The 8,598-nt window shown below is 43.0% G+C and overlaps 1 pseudogene; it reads right to left on the reverse strand.

The window, feature by feature from the left end:
- Positions 1-3,864: 3,864 nt before the first annotated feature.
- Positions 3,865-5,501, reverse strand: LOC119809383 (annotated as a pseudogene).
- Positions 5,502-8,598: the final 3,097 nt, after the last annotated feature.

Genomic DNA, 8,598 nt, shown 5'->3' on the forward strand with positions numbered 1-8,598 from the left:
GGGGCTTCTTGGGAACAGATAGAAACCTGATGTAAGGGAAACTCCCAGGAATCTACAAGGGTGTAGGAGCTAAGACTCCTAGCAATAGTGACTATGTAGCCTGGACTTATCATCTCTTGTGATCAGATTGCTGAGTACCCAAATTGTCATCAGAGAGCCTTCAGCCAGTGACTGATGGAAATAGATGCAGAGACCCATAGCCCAACATTATGTTGAGCTTGGGATTCCTGCTGAATCCTGTTGGTTCAGAATCTGACCCAACAACCAGACAGCCTGCATGGGACCAACCTAATCTCTCTACATATATGTGATGACTATGTAACTTGGTCTACTTGTGGGACTCCTGACAATGGGAGCAGGAAATGTCCCCAATGTTTTGACTGGCTCTTAGGAACCTATTCCTCATACCGGATTGCCTTGCCCAGCCTAAATACAAGGGGGAAGTGCATGCCATATTTTGTTTATATCCATGGGAGGCCTGCCATTTTCTGAACAGAAACAGAGGAGGGGTGGGTGGTAAGGAGGATGGAGGCAAGGTGGGGGGAGGGAATGGGAGGAGAGGAAGGAGGAAAAACTGCAGTCAGACTGTAAAATAAATAAATAAAGTAGAAAGTTTTGTAAAATCTGTATTTTAAAGCTCATATAAAATACTTTTGGCCTTTCCTGATGTTCACAAGCAAATGAGCCTCTTGGAATAAACCCCTCCCTCGAAGATGGTAGGACTCTGTCAAAATTCTGCTAACAGTCCTGTATAACAATATTCACAGCTTCTCTTACCTCTTGGTTTATACTGGAAACTCTGTCAGGGAACCAATTCCCTCCTCACAACACCTGAAATTATGTTTTATGCAGAGGGGATCCTAAGTAAATCTGAGGAATATGATTCATTCTGTACTCATTTAGTCTTGTATTTGTGGGGGTGTTTTTGCTTTAGATGGGAAATGCTTTTTTATTTTCTTTCCTTTTTAGTTATTTAAAAATGACATAACATATATTTGTTCATATTTTTTCGTTTCTCCCAACTCCTCCCAGATCACTCCCTCCCTACCCAAACTTAGCTGTAATATTTTGCTTGTTTTTAATGCAGGTTTTCTGCAAGATTCTTCCTTGTCTCATAAACACAGCAGTGCCTGTTTATTATTCTCTGACAATGGAATGCTACTCCTATCATTTCAAGCTAACATACTTCGGTTTATAATCTGAGGAGAAAATCAAAGGAGCTATTTTTAATATTATGAGCAAACACTGTAAACTACTAGCAGCCTCATGTCTATAAAATTAATTTGGGGCATCCCCTTTTGACCTTAGACAATCCAGTAGGTCAAGCGCTTGAGAAGCAAAACCATGATTAAACCTGCCAGAGATGAAACGGCTGATGCCAAACTCTTGGAGATTACACCCAGGCTTGACCCTCTTCTGTCCTTCCGAATGAAGCTCATTACTGAGAAACCAACATTCTGTGTTCATGGGCTTCAACATTTAATACACCAGTGATCAGAATCCCTGAACATAATTAAACCTTTGATGAAAATGAATGAGCATGGGACCAAAACCAAGGAAAACCCAGATCAGAGGGAAGAGGAGCAAGCAGGAAAGAAGTTTCTGTGGAGCCTCTGGACAGACACATTGAACCCTTTCCTTCTCTTTTGAGCCATGATTTCTATTACATCTGGTGATGGACAGCAAATTTATACTAAAATAAACAAGAAATTTCAGTGGACAGGTAAGAAGCTCCCAAGGGGTTAGGAAAGGTCACTTCAGTGAAGTTGGGGATAGAAGCTGATATTGAACTTATTTATTGCCATTCAGTTGTTCCTTGCAAGAATAATCTGGTGTAATAAAAACCCAGAGGACAAAATGTACGTGTAAACATTATTCGATCAGAAAAGGAATGGAATGAGGCTGCTGCATAGGATATTGCTGGGTAACCAGTTGACTGATGTGAAGGGCTGGAGATATAATGAGAAAGCAGTAAGCCAGTGGTCCTGTGTCTCTACCACTGAGGGTGCTGTGAGACCTTGAACAGATCATTTCACATCTTATGATTCTCGAGTCCTGATCTCTTTTTTTTAAAATCAGAGAGTTTTCATTTGTTTCTTAAGTTGCCTTAGTAGACCTGGGGTGAGACTGGAGATTCTGAATCTCCAAACAGATCCTGACTGGTCCACAGATCTCACCTGGAGAAGCATTTAGTTTGATGATCAATTTCAGAATCTCCCTTGCACTTCTGAAGTTCAGATTCCCAAGTCAGAAGATCCATCTCCCAATGCACAGGCTTGAATTTCCCTGTTTCTAGCCTGCAATGGCCTCTGCCAAAGATTAAGTCTGCCTTCCTTCCCAGTGTCTCAGAGTCCCATCCCTGCAGCCTCTTGGTCTTTTCTTCATCATCGGGAAGGAGATGGAAGCTCGACAAAATGCCATTATTATCTAGGCTTGGAGCAGGGCACAGAGGTCACATTTACAGAGGGATGGTTTATTGAGCATCATTTGGAAAACACACAAGAAGTAAAAAAAAAAAATCTTCAGAAAACCTGTTCTCTTTTTGATGTTTCTCCTGAGTGCTTTTTCCTACACATCAATATAGATACATATTTTATGGAAGTAGAAATTGCAAAAAAATAAATACTTGCTATAAAAATATATTGTTTTCTCAATTCACAGCAAACTATAAAAATGTGACTTTAATAATTTCACAACATTCCATTATAAAAATATACAATATTTTATAGCAGTTATTGTATGTTTACAGTTTTTGCTGCAATTAGTTATTGCTAATATAGGGAAGTCAGGCCAGGAACTTCAAGCAGGAACCTGGAGGCAGTCACTGAATTAGATGCCATGGAGGAGTACTGCTTACTGTCTTGTTTTCCACGGCTTGCTCCCCTGTTTTCTAATGTACCCCAGGACCATCTGACCAGCAATGACTCCATCCACACATCCACAGTGAAGTGGGCCCTTTCATGTCAATAATCAGCCTTCTGTACAGGCCAATCAGATTGGACCATTTTTCCAGCCGAGGGGTCCCCCTTCTCAGATAACTGTAGTTTGTGTCAAGTTGACAAAAAATAGACAAGCAAATAATCAATGCAATAATCACATTTTTAAAAATTGTAATCATAATTCTTAAAGTAACAAATGTTTATTGAAACAACTCAAGCAAGTAGTTTCCTTCCATTCTGCCACCTCTTTAGGTATAATTCCTTCTATAAATTTTTGGTAATTTTTAAAGAATTTTTAATAATCTACAGGAAGCAGGATCTGTGTTTCTCACGATGAGCACTTTAGGGCTTGGTACAGTCCTAGGGAGACCTTAATAAATTCTTGGGGAAAAATGGAAAGCTGAAGATTTATTCACTTTTAAAGTAAAAAAAAATGTTATAAATTACCCAGGCTCAAGTAATTTTTCATAGCACCAGAAAACAAACGCTGCACACATCCCTCTGAAATTACTATGCTCATTTAATATAAATCTCAAGCAACGTTCTAGGACAAAGAATGTAGCGTTAGTTTTTTAAAAATGACTATATAGTATTCACACTATGAGTATGTGTAATGGGCTAGTTCCCATAAAGGTACATATAAAGTTATGAGTCTTTGAAGTTACTAATGATATAGTAAATATCCATGTATATATTTGCCCAGGGTTTTGTTTATTTGTGATTGACATTAAAATTTGGCATATCGGCTCAAAGGAAACATACATAATACATACATATATGCATATAGAGGCATGTATGCCTCTATATACATACATACACATATGCATATATATACGTATATATTGATATATTAGCTTAATCAGTAAGTTTATTGTCTTTATGAAAAACACTCCATAGAAAATTGCTTCAGCTCTCAGCAGACCGGTCATTCCCAAGCTTTGAGGAAGCATGCCTTCTTTTGAGCAACCCGATCTTTCTTCTGGTCAAGGGACATTTGGTCATGCTTCTACCTCTTCACTTTTCTCTTGTGTTTCTTCTCAAAGGCTGCATTCTCTCGGATGGCAGCATGAGCTTTTGCGTGCATCTCCTCATCGTGTCTGGAGATAACGATGTTCTTTACATACTGATAGAACTGTTTCGTACAAGCATCTTGGTCTTCATCTATTAGGTAATGTATGTAGTCTGCGACATTCTGACCCATGCTGTGCTTCCCATGTCCCTCTGCCTTGAACTCCTTGTTTTCAGACTCATCTGCTACTCAGGGAATTGTTTGGTACTGGGAGGGACAGACAAGCCTCCATCAACAGCTTCTTTCAGGGTCCCCACAATTTTACTGCCAGTTGTATGTAGTTCGGCAAGACTTGCATCCGAATAGCAAGTGACGGCACCAGTGAAATTACAGGGTGAGAGAACAGATCACGAGACACTCAACAAAACCCACTTTAAGAGTTTATCGAGAGAGAAAAAGACGCGAGCTCAGGCCTGGTGCAGGAAGAGAGTGTGGAGTGGACGTGTCCAGCTTTTAAAGGCTGCCTAGGGCATGCGCACAGGGGGCTTACAGGGGCTTATGTAGTTGCTTCACGCGTAGATCACATGACCATGCTGCACATAGGGCTTGAGGGTCTGGGTGGCTATGTAAGTTGCCTGAACGCTTGATGGCACATGCCCGGCCCTGAAACCCAGAAGTGTCAGCGCTTGGGGTGGCTAGACATTGCCAAAGGGCTGGATGGTGGAAATGATAACTACCAGGCTGACCAGCAATGATCTCCCCATTGAATTCATCTCCAGTCACCTCTACTTGACCTTCATAGATCTTGTCCCTACCGAACCTACTGAGAAGTCTGCGTGCCAGCAACAGGCCAGTACAATAGGCCGCAGCATAGTTTGTCAGGCCAATGTTTACACTGTATTTTGGCAGGTCATGTTATATGCTGCTCAGACGATCATATCACCTTCTATACAGGCATATGCAGTCTGGCTATATGGGGTTAGACTAGATATCTAGTCTCTGATCTAGATCCGTCAGAGAAAGGCGCCCCAGCTGAGGAAATGGCTCCTTGAGATAGCCAGCTGTGAGGATTTTCTCAATTAGTGATTAAAGGTGGAGGGCTCAACCCATGGTGGGTGGTTTTATCCCTGAGCTGCTGGTCCTGGGGTCTTTAAGAACGTGAGTTGAGCAAGCCATGGAGAGTAAACAGCACTCGTCCATAGTCTCTGCATCAGTGCCTGCCTCCGGGAGCCTGCCCCATTTGCGTTCCTGTCGTTGACTTTCTTCAATGATGAACAGCAATGCTGAAGTGTAAACCCTTTCCTCCCCAACTTACCTTTTGGTCATGGTGTTTTGTTGCAGCAATAGACACCCTAAGACACTGACAGATAATATCTCTTAGTTACACGAACCAGAATCTTGTATTTGGGTGTGTTGTACTTACTTTTGTCCTGGATCACCAGTTGTTGCTGAGCATAGTACTCAGTTTTATGCTCTCACTGCCTTCTAAATATCACTTTGTTTTTCTTAAAATAGGCCTTATTCTTGACAACTTTCACAAACCCCATCCTGCGGAACAGAAACCCACAGTCGAGACCCCACACAGACCTGAAGACCGGTCGGTGCTGGGGGAATAAGGAAGGGTGTTGTGCGCAAGTGCAGTATCAGGAAAGGTATATTTTTAATATAGAATAGTAAATAATTTTCTTGAAATGTCAGGCCAATTAATTTTCAAACAAGCTGTGTATAAAAGTGCCCATCCCAGGGCTGGACAGTTGACTCAGCCGTTAAGACAATTGCTGTTCTTCCAGAGAACCCAAGTTTTGTTCCCAGCACCCATGGCCCAGCAACTCCAGCTTCAGAAAACCTGAGACCGGCTGCTGCTGAACTCCACGGGTGTAGCACTCATATGCACCCCCCCACCTGCTGCTGAACTCCACGGGCACTGTACTCATATGCACATATCTTCCCCCCCCACACACACACAAACACATAATTATTTTACATTGCTCATCTCCCCACACCCTTTACATTTTGACCATCTGGTGAATGACAACAGAAAACCATGGTGTTTTAATTTGTGGTTTTTTTTATTATGTGTAAAGTTGAGGTTCTTACTTTGCATTTTCCGTGAATCACAAGGAGCTTGCTCTCAGTAAAACCTCTGCCTAAGGAAGTGGATGTCTTAAGGGTGTGTGACAGTTTAGCAGATTGCCTTCAGAGGTGATTAAACAGCTCACCCTCCACAAGTAGCTCTGAAACCTAGTTCACCAAAGTAAGTCATTGTGATTTTACAAAGGAAATACAGGTCTTTGTCAATTTGAGAACCTCATTGGTATGGGGGGGTATTTCTCACCTTCCTGTCAGAAAACCAGGTGGGGAGCTGTGTTCTGGAGGGAGAGCTAACTGTGTGGAGAGAAGAGGGTTTGGGATATCAAGGCCTTGGAAAAAGTAACTGGGGATAGGGTCCAAAGGCATTTCCCAACCACCATCCACAGCATGGAAAGTGCTTTTCTGTGACCAAGAGAATCGCGTTGGCTCAGAGGGTGAGCAGAAGCTCATACTGCGGGCTGCTGCAGGAACTACAGCCAGGGTGCTATGGGACCGTGGGGTGTAGGCACTGGTGTTGCTGATGGACAGAGCTTGGTTTCTACAATCCCATGCTAGTGAGAGTTGGGATTTGAAGAAAACTGAAAGACAAGTTGCTTTGCTTATGCCAGAGAATGAGTTCCTACGGAGTGAACTCTAATCCAGCAGACTGTGGATGGCGTCCTTCCTTCCACTCACAGAGAAGGGTAAGGTTTGAGGCAGTCGTGAGGCACACTGGCCATGATAAATTGAGACAGAGAGTAGCCACAGCCAGGTAGGAGGACCAGGAGTATCATTCTGCAGAGAGTCCAGGATGTTAGATGGTTGATTAAGTCTCAAAAGGAAAAATGCTATCACCTCAGCTCTAGAGATTCATGGGGCAAATTAGAAACCCATGCCAATTTGTGCATGAGCCTCACAGGTCTACAGGTGACTCTTACTGAGGCACTGGTGTTGAGTCTACAGGAGGGGGGTGTTCCAGGCAAAACTGGAAAACTTGCCTCTCTTGAAAGGCAGTAAGTGTCTGGAGGAGGACAGAGTGGTCACAGGCAGATGAGTGGAGTGGAAACCAGATGCCTAGGGCAATTAATGTGAGAGAACTTTTGTGACCAATTATCAGCCCCAGGCAGTGAGGAGTGGGGCTCCATGCTTTACACTGGGCTTCTATGACGAAAGGTGCACTACACCCCAGAGAACCAGGGAGGACTGGAGGAAGGGGTCGGGAGAGTCCTGCAAAAAAACTTGAGGCAGAAAGCCACAGATTTGGATATCAAGAAAAACTCATGTCTGCCCTATACTCTCTTATTACCTCAGGACAATTTGGTTGAATGAGGAATAGTATACGATATCCTTCAAGGAGTAAAGTATGGCAAGCTAGTTCTCATTGTGTTTAGAGAAAGTGGACTCAAACTGTGGAATTAACACATCTAGTGACCAAAGAGAAAGCTCCAGACCAAGTTCTCATAGATCTTAGAATTTGTGTCATCTCCTGGGACTCTCTGTTTATTTGATTCTATGGAAGTCTCAAAATTAAGATCTGGGCTGTCTTGGTAAGAACTTCTAGGAGAAGTCTGGGAGATAGCAAAGAGCTGGCTGACCTTGCTTGAGTTTGAGTCTGAAACCCATTAAGCAAGCCAGGCATGATGACATGTGTTTGTAATCCCAGAACAGGGGAGGCAGAGACAGGCAAATTCCCGGGCTAGTCTGTGATCTGAGTATCCCAGGGCAGGGAGAGATCCTGACTCAAAAACCAAAGGGGATGCTCATAAGGAATGACTCCCAAGGTTGTCCCCTGGCCCCCAGGAATTAAACATGAAGCCATTCATATACACACAAACGCAAACAACTTGAATAAAGGTTAGAGTTGTTTTAATTGATGGATTTCCATTACACAGTGTTTATCAACTGTATATTGGACCCTGAACATGGTAGTTGTTTAACATGTATTAATTGGGTTTGATCTAATGTGCCCATATAATAAATATATTTTAATTTGCGAAATTATCTTGAGCTCTGAAGTTTGCTTTAGCAACACCCAGGACCAGTGACAACCTTCCTGTCTAAATGCTTTCTTCTCTGTCTCAGCGGCCATTCACACCACTAAGAAAAAAAAAACACTCTGCTGTTTATCTGTAGTGGGGCCCTGTGGGGAAAGCGGGGTGTTAGAAGCAGAAGGGGGAGGAGAAAGATGACAGGAAGTAGGCTTGGGCTAGGAAATCTCAATGCTGATCCCCACTGACCTACTTCCTCAATTAAGCCCCACCTCAAAGCCAGCCCCCACACCCCTGCTGGGAAACAGGTGTTTACATGTATGAGCCTGTGGAGGGCAGTTCCCGTTCAAACACAGGGTGAAGTGGAAACATTTCAGTCTCTTGCTGGAAGACAATTCACTAACAGTTTTATTCAGGCTAGGGTAAATGGCAACTGGAAAACGTGTCAGTGAAAAGGAGCATATTCCTGTTTTTAAATGGCTGCATAAAATCCGGTTTTCATCAGAATTGGCCTTGTCTCCTTTGGGGCATCATGGAGCAAGCAAACACGGGCCCAGCAGTTCTTCCTGGTAGTCATGGCAACTCAGGCCCT

The sequence above is a fragment of the Arvicola amphibius genome, chromosome 3 (genome assembly GCF_903992535.2).
Source record: "Arvicola amphibius chromosome 3, mArvAmp1.2, whole genome shotgun sequence".
Lineage (NCBI taxonomy): Eukaryota > Metazoa > Chordata > Mammalia > Rodentia > Cricetidae > Arvicola > Arvicola amphibius.